This window comes from Rissa tridactyla, chromosome 1 (genome assembly GCF_028500815.1).
Source record: "Rissa tridactyla isolate bRisTri1 chromosome 1, bRisTri1.patW.cur.20221130, whole genome shotgun sequence".
Classification (NCBI taxonomy): domain Eukaryota; kingdom Metazoa; phylum Chordata; class Aves; order Charadriiformes; family Laridae; genus Rissa; species Rissa tridactyla.
Window position 1 is genome coordinate 124,655,226 of NC_071466.1, and position 10,556 is coordinate 124,665,781.

A 10,556-nucleotide genomic window follows, 5' to 3' on the forward strand; every position below is an offset into this window, starting at 1 on the left:
CGCTGCCTTGGTTTTTCTGAAATGAAATATTTTGTGGCAGAAATACAGAATTATGTTTGTTTCGCTTTTATTCAGTTTTTCAATTTGTATGTATAAGGGTAAAATGAGAAAAGTCATGCTTAAGTGTGATGCAGGAAAATTTTTTTTCTCCTTACAAAACAGTTTTAATAATTCAAGAGCAAAGAGTTCACTATCAAAAAGCTGTTCTTACTGAAAGCAATGATAGCATACCTTAACAAGCTAGTGAGACTTCACTGGGCACGTGACAATTATCTGTGCCTTTCCTCTATGCATCAAATAAATTGCTCTTTGAACCACACTTTCTTCAACTCTACCATTCAACCTGTCCTATTCCCTAACCTTCTCCACGAACTCAACACAGAAAAGCAAAACCCACTCTAGCTGAAAAGAAAGTGGCTTTCAAGCGCAACTGGGAAGACATGACACTGACACCTGTTTTTCTGCCCTTGGACTAACCACATATTTGAGTCCTCTCTGGCTGAGGCGGAAAGACAGAAACTAAAAAGTCCTTTTTTATGCCCAGTTTTGGACCCTCAGTGAAACCTGTGCCGCACTTTGCAGACTGAAAAACTTCTCAGCAATACAATCCAAGAGACAGATTCTGTAGCTGAAGGCCAATTTGGTAAGCATTGTTTTAATTGTACAGTGTCAGATGCTCATTTCTTAAAACTACCAAAACCTACCTTGACAGTTGTCCCAGAGCTCAACAGTTGTGCCAGAGCTCAACAGCATGAATTGCAATCCTCTAGCTCAGTGGCAGAGTTACTTTCCATGCAGTCTGCCACCAGGGTTTGTCAAGCTTGCAGAGTGGCATACAGATGTGCTGTCCTGCTTCACCCACCTGCTCTGTGCTTTCAACAATCACTTTAATAGACAAGCACATTTAAGGAGGATGTATGAGCTGCTGGTTACCACTAGGAAGCTGATGTCAGGACCATGGGGTTTTATCCCTCAACTTTGACTTCCCCTCTCTGGTTTAGATTTAAGCCTAGAACAAGACAGAAATTCTCCCCCGAAAGCATTAGGAAACCCAGTCAAAGGATGCTTCGATCTGCATCCCTATGTAGCATTTTAACCATTTCATAGAAAAATGGATTTGCTTCCAAAAGGTGTGATGGATGTTAGTCAGCTGTGACTCAGTTAAGCCTCAAAGTTTAATAACTATACTGTATTTAGGAACGTGCGAAGGCACAGGGTGGGCCTTGGTCCCACCCAAATATTAGGGAACTGTCATTTGCTGTCCCGTTCTGGAGCAGCACAACATTTATTCACACAAGTCAGAGGGACGCCAAAGTCCAGACTACTCTCCTTGCCCTTCACCATTCCTTACATTATAGCTAATAACAAAAGTGACATAACGTAGTGTACCACATTTGTCTTTATATAATTAATCTCAGGAAACAAAGAAAATTCACAGCCAGACTTGCACATATTTGTTTTTAAGCTTTGAGACAGTATTACCAAAGATTATGTTACCTCTAGCTTATTTTCCCTGTGAAACGTAACGAGATACTGATTAAACTGAACGCTTGTACCTCACCACAAGGAAAGAAGCCTTACACAATTGCTGCACAGCTATAGCTACTCCTGCAAATCTAGTAAGTGAAGTTTGTTTATTCTTTGTAAAACAAGCACAAATACACACCAGGAACCAGATATTCTTACTCTTACCTTCCACCTGATTCCGCATGGTACATGTTTAAATGAGAACTCTGTGACCTCCACGTGGCCCTGTTGTACTATGGGCATTGCTGGTGAGTTCTTCCACAATGAAAAATGGACTGTTCAGCTACTTCAGCTTAATAACTCTACAGGCAGGCATTAGTTCAAACTGTAGGAGAAATTGCCAGATGCTTTGTTTACAAAGTTACTTAATCCTTTCATACAGCATCTTAAGAGCAAAGATTTGACTCCTGTTCAAGTCCAGCCCATCACACTTTCTTGGGTTTTAAGACAATACTCAGATTTGCTCATACTTCTAGTGATTGCTTTCTAAGAACATACAAGTTTGAAGAAAATCTTTCTCCAGCATCAGCAGTAAGGTATAGTTACCCTGTTCTGATGTGAACTGCAAGACAAAAATTCAGGGTCCTTGTTATTTCAGTTGCAAAGAAAAAGAAACTGGAAGCCAGCATCCCTGTCGTGCAGTCCCCTTTCCTGAATCAACCCTGTTTCTGAGACACTAGACGATCCGAACAGGGGGCTGGTTGTTGGGCTTTTGCTTACAGCGCTGGCTCCTTTTGGCCAGCTCCTGGATTCGGCAGTGCTGGGCTACCCGGGCCCATTCAGCCACGTTCTTGGCTGGCGGCTCCTTCCTGTTTCTATGGCATTTCCTCACCCCCCTCCCACCTGCATCTCTGCTCACAACAACATTAAATGAAAACCTTTGTTTGGGGTTGTGACAGACTTGGGCTTTTTGATGGAGATGCCATTTTTTCTAGTCCATGGAAGGTAAACACTACACTCAAGTTTTAAGCAAAGGTTAAGCTTCACCGATGATAATAGCACTAATGCTTACACTTAGTCACACACAAATTAATCTGAAGAAGAACCCCTTCCACCACATCCTGCCTTTGATTTCAATAATGTCGTTTCAGGACTGTATCTATGTATTACTCTGTGGATACCAGATTAATTCTTGCCACTCAGATTTTCACCATAATTAAGACCCCTAGTGGAAAACTCAATGAAAAAACCACCCTGATCAAACGACACTTAGATGCTCTAGTAAGAAACACAATATAAAATTAGCCTGTGATGTGGCCAGAAAAGAAAATGCTTCAGAATATTACTAAGTGAAAGAATACACATCTAACAAATTTAATATGGTGTAAACCCACTTTCTGGCTAGCTTCAACTATTTGAATTTAAAAGCCCTCCTAATAGTATGTCATGCATCAAAGAAAAATGCAGTCTTCTCAATGAAGAATATGAAATAAATTAGCTTGTTTGGTCTCTGTAACTCTAAAATGCAATAGTTACTATCTGAAATGCTAACAGAAGATGTTTGGCTAGACTGCTTAGAAGGTTCCTCCTCAGCTGTCATTAAGAAAGGTTCATGCTTCTCCATCATTGTCCACTGTGCACAGAGGAGCTGTGTTTCATACCATGATTTTTAAGCACACAGCAACCAATACACCTTCCAGGCTCAGTGTTATGCAATCTGACTACAGGTCAAGTGAAACACCAAAAATAACCCCAGAATATGCCCCAGCATCTGCCATTGCAGACCATTCAGAATGGAAATTCCTTTGCTGTCCTCACGAGAGCATTATTCCACTATATGGGTTTGTCTGTTTAATCTCTTTTTATCCTCCAGCTAGTTTTGAGGTTGAAGAATGGGCTCTGGAATGACTCCCCTAGGGACAATGGGTGACCCTCACAATCTGACAACCATCTGCTGAAATTAAATTTAGGGAAAATATGCCCATACAATCCTGACTGCTAAAAAAAAAAACAACACACTGAATATAAGCAATTCAAACCAAACTGAAATATTGGCAAAGGAGCCATTGCATCACCTTGGTTTACAGCAAGGACTTTGCTATACAACAACATAGCAGCAATAAAACTCTGATTCCTAATGTGGGAAATATAAAACAAAGCAATATTATTCCCAGATTATTTTTTTTAATATGAAACACCACACTGTTTCTCCTTTTGTTTCAGTTAACGTGGATGTCATTATATGCAGCCAAGTCCTGACCACTATAACTGGACCCAAAGGAATTGAGGAGGATCATTGAGTGGAGTAGCAAGACAGAAGGTCAAACCAGCACCACATTACTCTCCCTTGACATCTGATGGAGTCATGACAGCAGTCTGGATGCTAGATAACATGAATATTCATCTGTATGACTTAAAAATTATGTTGTGACTTTGGAATGACACTTCTCATGCCCTTGTTGTACCTTGGTGACACTGTCGGGAAGATACAATGTCAAAACACTGACTTTGACATGAGGGTCACCCGCTTTTCTTCCTTTTTTTCTTTTTTGTCATTACCACTTATTTTAAAAATCAAACACTACAGTTGGAAGAAGCCTTAAGCAACAGGCCTGGAGAGTGAGAAGGAGCATATTAGCAAATTTGTGAAAGAAATCAATAGAATGCTAAAAGCATTCTATTGCTCAAGGTATTTTCCCAGAGAAGCTGTGGCCTGTCTGCATGCAGCTCCAATAATGAAACCACTGGTTTCCACAAGGAAAACATTTGCCCCAGACAGTTTCCCTCCTCTGGAGAAATCCCATTTTAGTTCAAAGGTAGAGAGGACAAAAATAATATCTGTCTTGAGCTTTTAAAAGAAGTTTTAGAGACAAAACACCCTTATACAGGCCAGTTGAGCCAGCAGGGATCCACCTCAGCCACTCCTGCAGACATAACCCTATTGGAACATCTCAGTTGGCCTTGTTTTTTTTTCTTGAATAAATAGTACATAAATAAAAATTAGGACTCAGATTGCAGAGTGTGTCTATCAAGTCTGGATATCTCCTATATGGAGTTTATTTAGAAAATTCTCTGAAAAAAAATCAGGGTGTCAAGGGAGATCTGCTTGTCCTTCCTTGCTCCAAAGGAAAAAAAAAAAGAAAGGGATAAATAAAATCCACTTACTTCAGTATCACCAGTTCCAGTCCCTGACAATAGAGAACTATCAAAGAGTTATACTAATGTAACGAGCTAAAGATCTGATATGAAATTTTAGTTACCTGTGATTGTGAAGGGAAAGTGAGGGCCACCTGAAGTCCTGCAAGGCCTCCAGGCCTAGCGCTAAGGAACAGAAGCACAAGATGAGATGTTCCAAGGCAAAAAATATTGAATACTTGGTGATGTCCCAGGGGAAGGTTTACATTTTTGCTGAGTTCACTTTCTACCTCCACATTTCTTTTTCTGGTTTATTTTCTACTTCACTCCTCCCTGCAAACCCCTTCCCCTTGCTCTCTATCCCTTGGCACTCCACAATGACTTCCACCACCTCTCACGGTTGCTGGCTTCCCCCAGCTCACCTCTGCATCCCTTGAGGTGCCCCTGAGGCCTGCCTTAAGCCACTCACCCAGACGGCCACCTCCCCCGGCCCTCCCCTCGCCATCTCCCCGCCCCGCTGACCGGGCTGCCCCTCAGCCACCCATCCGCCGGGTCCTGTTTCTCCGCCCCAGGGAACAGAAACGGAAAATGAACCTTCCCCGCTCCTCCCCCAACACAGCTTCTGGCTGGGGCCCGGCCCTCCCGCCCCGAAAAGCTCCCGTTCTCCCCGCGCCGCGTCCCTCCCCGTGCCAAGAACTGGCTCCTGTCCACACCGCGGCCTCCAGCGGAGAGCAAAATGAGTGGCCCGCACGGGGATCGAACCCGCGACCTTGGCGTTATTAGCACCACGCTCTAACCAACTGAGCTAACCGGCCTCACGACAACCTAGGTCCCGGAAAGTGGCTCATCACTGATCACAGAAGCGAGCTGTGCCGCTAGCTCCCCGCGGGGTGAGTGTCGCTTATTGGGGGTGTGCTCCCCGCGACGCCGGCTGGGCTTCCCGACAGATGCACCCAGGGCCGTACGTGACAGGGGACTTCTCTGCTGCCGGGGACGAGCAGAGCCTCCAGCCCGGTCCAGGGACACAAGCACAAAACTTTTCCCCTGCAAGGACTGGGAGGCAAAGGAGCAGGATGTAGGGTGAGCCTGTGCTGGGTTCATCCTTGGAGGTTTCCCAAACACCTGGGCCCAGCCCTGAGCAGCCTCCAGGTCTGCCATCACAGCAGATGCTGCTCTGACCAGGGAGTTTGGGCAAGACATCTCCCAGGGCCCCTTCCTGCCTGTGTTATCCCATGGCCTGGGCAAGATTCGGCACAGATTGCTGCAGGAGCAAGACTAGGAGCAGACCCACAGTCTGGCCTCTGAGTCAGGGACCAGGCAGGGTTGACTAGCATCTACTGAAATTCACCCAGCAGTGGAGTTGAATGAAACTGAGCCTGGAAGCTCTTACCTTCCCTGGAAGGATTCAGTGACACAGGGAGAGTTATTCACAATCCCTTTTTATCCTGTTTTGTATTACATAGTCAAAGGTTTCTGGTTTAAAGTGTTAATCTTCCTGGCTTAAACTGTAATAAAAATCAAGCTTTTCAAATGGTTGGTCGTCTTAGTAGAGCTCATTACAGTCAAAGAGAGCAAGGAATATCTGTATCACAGCTTGGGATGCGCAAGACTGACTCAGGATCACTGGGATGACAGTACCCTCTTTTTTTCTAGTCCTTACTCATCCTCATGGTCAGTGCCCTACCCCCCTCCCCTTCCTTTTGCCTCAGTCACACCATCAGTTCCCCTTTATTGCTGTTAGCCCATCTGCTACCAGCACTTTCCTCAAAGATCCACCAAATTCCCCAAACTTCATTTTACCCAGCTTTGTCACAAAATCCTTCATCCCTAGGAGCCAAATCATTTACATTCCATTCCTCTTCAACTGTCCCAACCCTCACATCTCTGCTTCCCAGTCCTGCCGTCTTTCTTAGCAGCACTAGTTCATGCTCTCCCCATCTGTAGAAAGGAGCATTTTTCATCTCTGAACCTTTCTCCCAGTAACTGCCATTGGCTTTTGCTACAGCATATAGAGTCACTAGCATACCTGAGAACCATCCCTTGATACTTCAGCTACAGCTGCTCCTTGTCTAATTGAACCTCTTTTATCCCCCTTGGATATCTTTCTCGTCACCCCTACAGAAGGACAGCAGTCAGTTTCATAACAGAAAAATTCATAAGGGGCCCCAGATCGCAGTTCATATCTACCAGTAGTCAGATAGTAGATGACTAGCTTTGCTGTCCACATGCTAACCTCTGCCAAAGACTCACACAAAATATATATGCTCCATCCCTGAAAGTGTTCCAGGCCAGGCTGAATGGGGCTTTGAGCAGCCTGGTCTAGTGGGAGGTGTCCCTGTGGCGCAGGGGTGGCGGCACAGAGGTGGGAAAGGGGGAAGAGTCCAAACTGTCATTTTTCCTTCCCCTTTTCCATTTGATTTCCATGAAGTAGCAACCAGCCAACTGCCAAGAAGTGTGTATGTTCTGGGATCTTTATAACCATCTATATTTTCTAGGAAATGTCACCCTGTGTTAGGCTAAACTATCTCAAACATTCAACAGCAAGGCCACATCTGGAACCTTAAGACAAAGCTGAAAAGTAAAAGGGCAGAAAGGAAGAGTGCTCTCAAACAAGCCACAGCATGGCCCTGCGTATGGGGTCTGGGTAGTCTCCAAACTGATAGACAGAGCATAAGTGGCAGGTACAGGAATAACAGACCTTCATTTGTGTGTCTGGCACACAGATTCGCAGTCTGGTTTTTGGAAAGAAACAGTTAGCTAATTATTTTAGGGGGCAGTTACTCCACAGAGAGCAAGGGAGAAAGGGTGAGGATTAATCATCTTTCCAGCCCTTCTGTCCAGAATATCACCAGAAGTAGCTCAAAGCAACACTATATTGCCTCTTCATTCACTGTTGTCCGCCATTGTTTTGTAATCAAATCCAATCCAATTATGTAACACTAAAATGGAAAAACTCTATGCTCTTTGGCTATTTCTTTCCACTGCCTCCTAGCTAGGCTAAGCAGATTTTTTCCTCAAAGTTTAACCAGTCACATACCAAATGCCAACCCCCCTTTTGTTCTGAAACCCTCTTCCACACACAGAAATAGCATCCTATCTTTTTAGGAGAGTCTTATTCAGGCTCTGCTGTACAAGCAACAGAATTTTTGTGATTAGACAGTGACAGATAGCATAACAGTCCAGGAGATCAATGCTGTCTCCAAGAAAACAAAATTCTCTAATTAAACGGTAAACTCTGGTTTCTCTCCAGTGTGTGGGATCCATACTCTCAAGCAAAGAAACAAACAAGCTTAGAATGAGAAACAGTTACCAGGCTATGTAGTAGATATCTGTAACATTATGGAATTTACAGGTTGTAAATACAAAGCATTTGCAAGCTTTTTTAGTGCCGTTGATGCTAGTGAATTGTGTTCACAAGTGCTTTATTAAATAGAATCTCAGCTCTAAGGGTTTTGCTAATTCAGGGACCCAGCCTGACATCTCAACAACATCACACTTTTACAGAACATTTAGAAGATCTGATATAATATTCCTCTCGTAACCTTACCATTACTTAGAGTATTTTCGAAGACTCCAAGGCATTTATATTTAAATAACCAGGGCCACAGACAGGGAGACTGAAAAAAGAGAACAAGGTCCAAGTGCTTGAGTTCCACCTCAGATCTTCTCTTCAGTTGCCTGTTTCCTCCCTGCCACAAGTCATCCAGCATCCACCCACTCTGCACCACAGTGCCAGACCTCTCCCGATCTCCTGCCATCCCTGGCACATTGCTGGCACCGGCAGCAAGCCGTGCCCTGTGCTGAACGCAGCCCCAGCCCGGTGCTCTCAGCCATCCCCCAGCACAACCTGCACTGTGGCCCCAACAGCTACGCCTCAGTATGTTGTTTACAGAGGAGAGCTACGTTTTCCTCAGACCCAGTGTTGTTCAGGATTACGCAGATGGTCCTACCTCTGTACCCAAACAAATAATTTCTTTTCTTTTTTTACTTGCAATAAGTTGCCAAACATATAACTATATCCACTTCCCCACACGCTGTGCTCCAGCCTGTATTACATATCACATGCTGCCACAGGCTCTGCCATCACGAACCCTGCCTGTATATGAAAGCAAGACCATCTTCCAGAAGAAACAAGTTATATAGGCAGAAAGTAGAACAGAGCATGCTCACGGGCTTCCCTGCGACTCCCCCTTCCTGAGTGCCTGCGCTACAGGACACATTAAGATCTTATTTTACATAGGCCAGTAAGGCATCTGACAGAGTGATCCTTCGGTCACCGCTCACTACCCAGCCCAGAAAGGATCTGAACTGGCAATTTAACAACAAAGTATAGCTTTAGGCATTCCACAGCCATTTCCTGTTTGTTCCTAATCTCTCATCAATTCAGAATTGACAACTAGGGAAAAAAATTCATTAGCTGCCCAAATAAAAGGGTACAGGGAACTAATGTTATCAGCCTGAGCACTACCCAGGGATTTATTAATAAGTTTGCCATTGAAATCTCACTCATAAAAATGCTAATACAAGTTATTTGCATATGCCTGTGCATCAAAACAGAATAAAGACCCATAATGTTATATTTAATAAAATTATTATTACCCTAATCATAAAGTAAAGGTTCGGTGGTCATAAGATGCATGTTGAAGTCTAGCACGTATATGCAATCTATATTTATAGCATTTTTAATAATACCTAGTCTGAGTTTTGAATCAAACAGTGAAGGGGACCATACTTGTTCAGCGATTATCAGTGTTTTGAAGTAGAAACCTGCAGACTCAAGTCAGGTCTAGAAACAGGAGATTGTATCCAGCATAACCACCAGGGTAAATTCCTGGTACAGCAGTAGCAACAGTATTATGCTTTGAACAGAATTAACAAAACTTAGTTCACAGTTTCTCTGTGTAGGTGAGCAACAGGTGAGGACAAGTCCAGAGTCCCAGGAAGAAGAGGAAAAAACCCTCCTCCTTCCACCATGTAAAATGAAACACCAACTATGGAAGCTGGTCTTCGTGTCCTCATGTTATCACCATGGTTATTTAAGGCCAGATTTACCACAAATCTGACATAGTAGTAAGCTGTCCAAAAGATACCAAAAGTCTCACACATTTCTCAGAAGATCTGGATGTTCTTTAACGTCCGCATTCAGTATACCCCCTTAGCAGGCTATGCCCCTAAGGTAGCCCAGGTTTTCACATATATCTAACCTCCCTGGCAGGCAGGACTTTGAATTGAAACCTTGATACAGTATTGTGTTAGTGCCCGGGCTGGTGGTAGACAATATTATGTAGAGACATTTTGTTGTTTGCCTGTCTCACAGTTCCTGGATCTAGTTTTTTTCGCCCCCTGGAAAATGTTTTGAGATGCTACGCAACTCTCAGCCTCAAGCTAACACGAGGCATCACTTTACCATTTAACATGCCACATTAAGCCTACAGTTAGCATTACAGGGTTCACCAGTGTAAGTTATTACGAATACCATCTCATTTTTCATGCTGAAATTGTTGGCAGCTTTTCCATTTTTAAATAGTGCATATTTGTTCTCTTCCTGCTACAGATGGGCAGAATGGATTAGACTACATCAGCTTCACAACCAATTCAAGTTATACTCTTTTGCAAGTAGAAACAGTAGTAGTAGAACAGTCATAAACATCATGGAATATCCTAATGAGTTGGGTGTTTTTCCCTCCCTAAAAAGAAATTCAGGCTTATTTTTGGTGAAGTTACTGAAATTGCATCTTCCTCCTACTTCAGTTCTCCTCCCCTTCTCCCAGATGCAGAGCTTACATAGACCAGTACACTAAAAATAAATTTACGTTGCATTAGAACAAAACCCACCTTCTGTTCAGTCAAGTTTTAGAAGTGGAACATTTTTTCCTAATATGCCAGGCACTCCATACCTTTCATCTGCATTGTACTGTGGAATGGTTTTATTAGAATTTAGAATATTTCCCCAT

General features: G+C 43.5%; 1 non-coding gene across 1 annotated transcript; it reads right to left on the bottom strand.

Moving 5' to 3' along the window:
• Nucleotides 1-5,343: 5,343 nt before the first annotated feature.
• TRNAI-AAU (transfer RNA isoleucine (anticodon AAU)) lies at nucleotides 5,344-5,417 on the bottom strand. The gene has a single exon. It is a non-coding gene; the product is annotated as a tRNA-Ile (tRNA).
• Nucleotides 5,418-10,556: the final 5,139 nt, after the last annotated feature.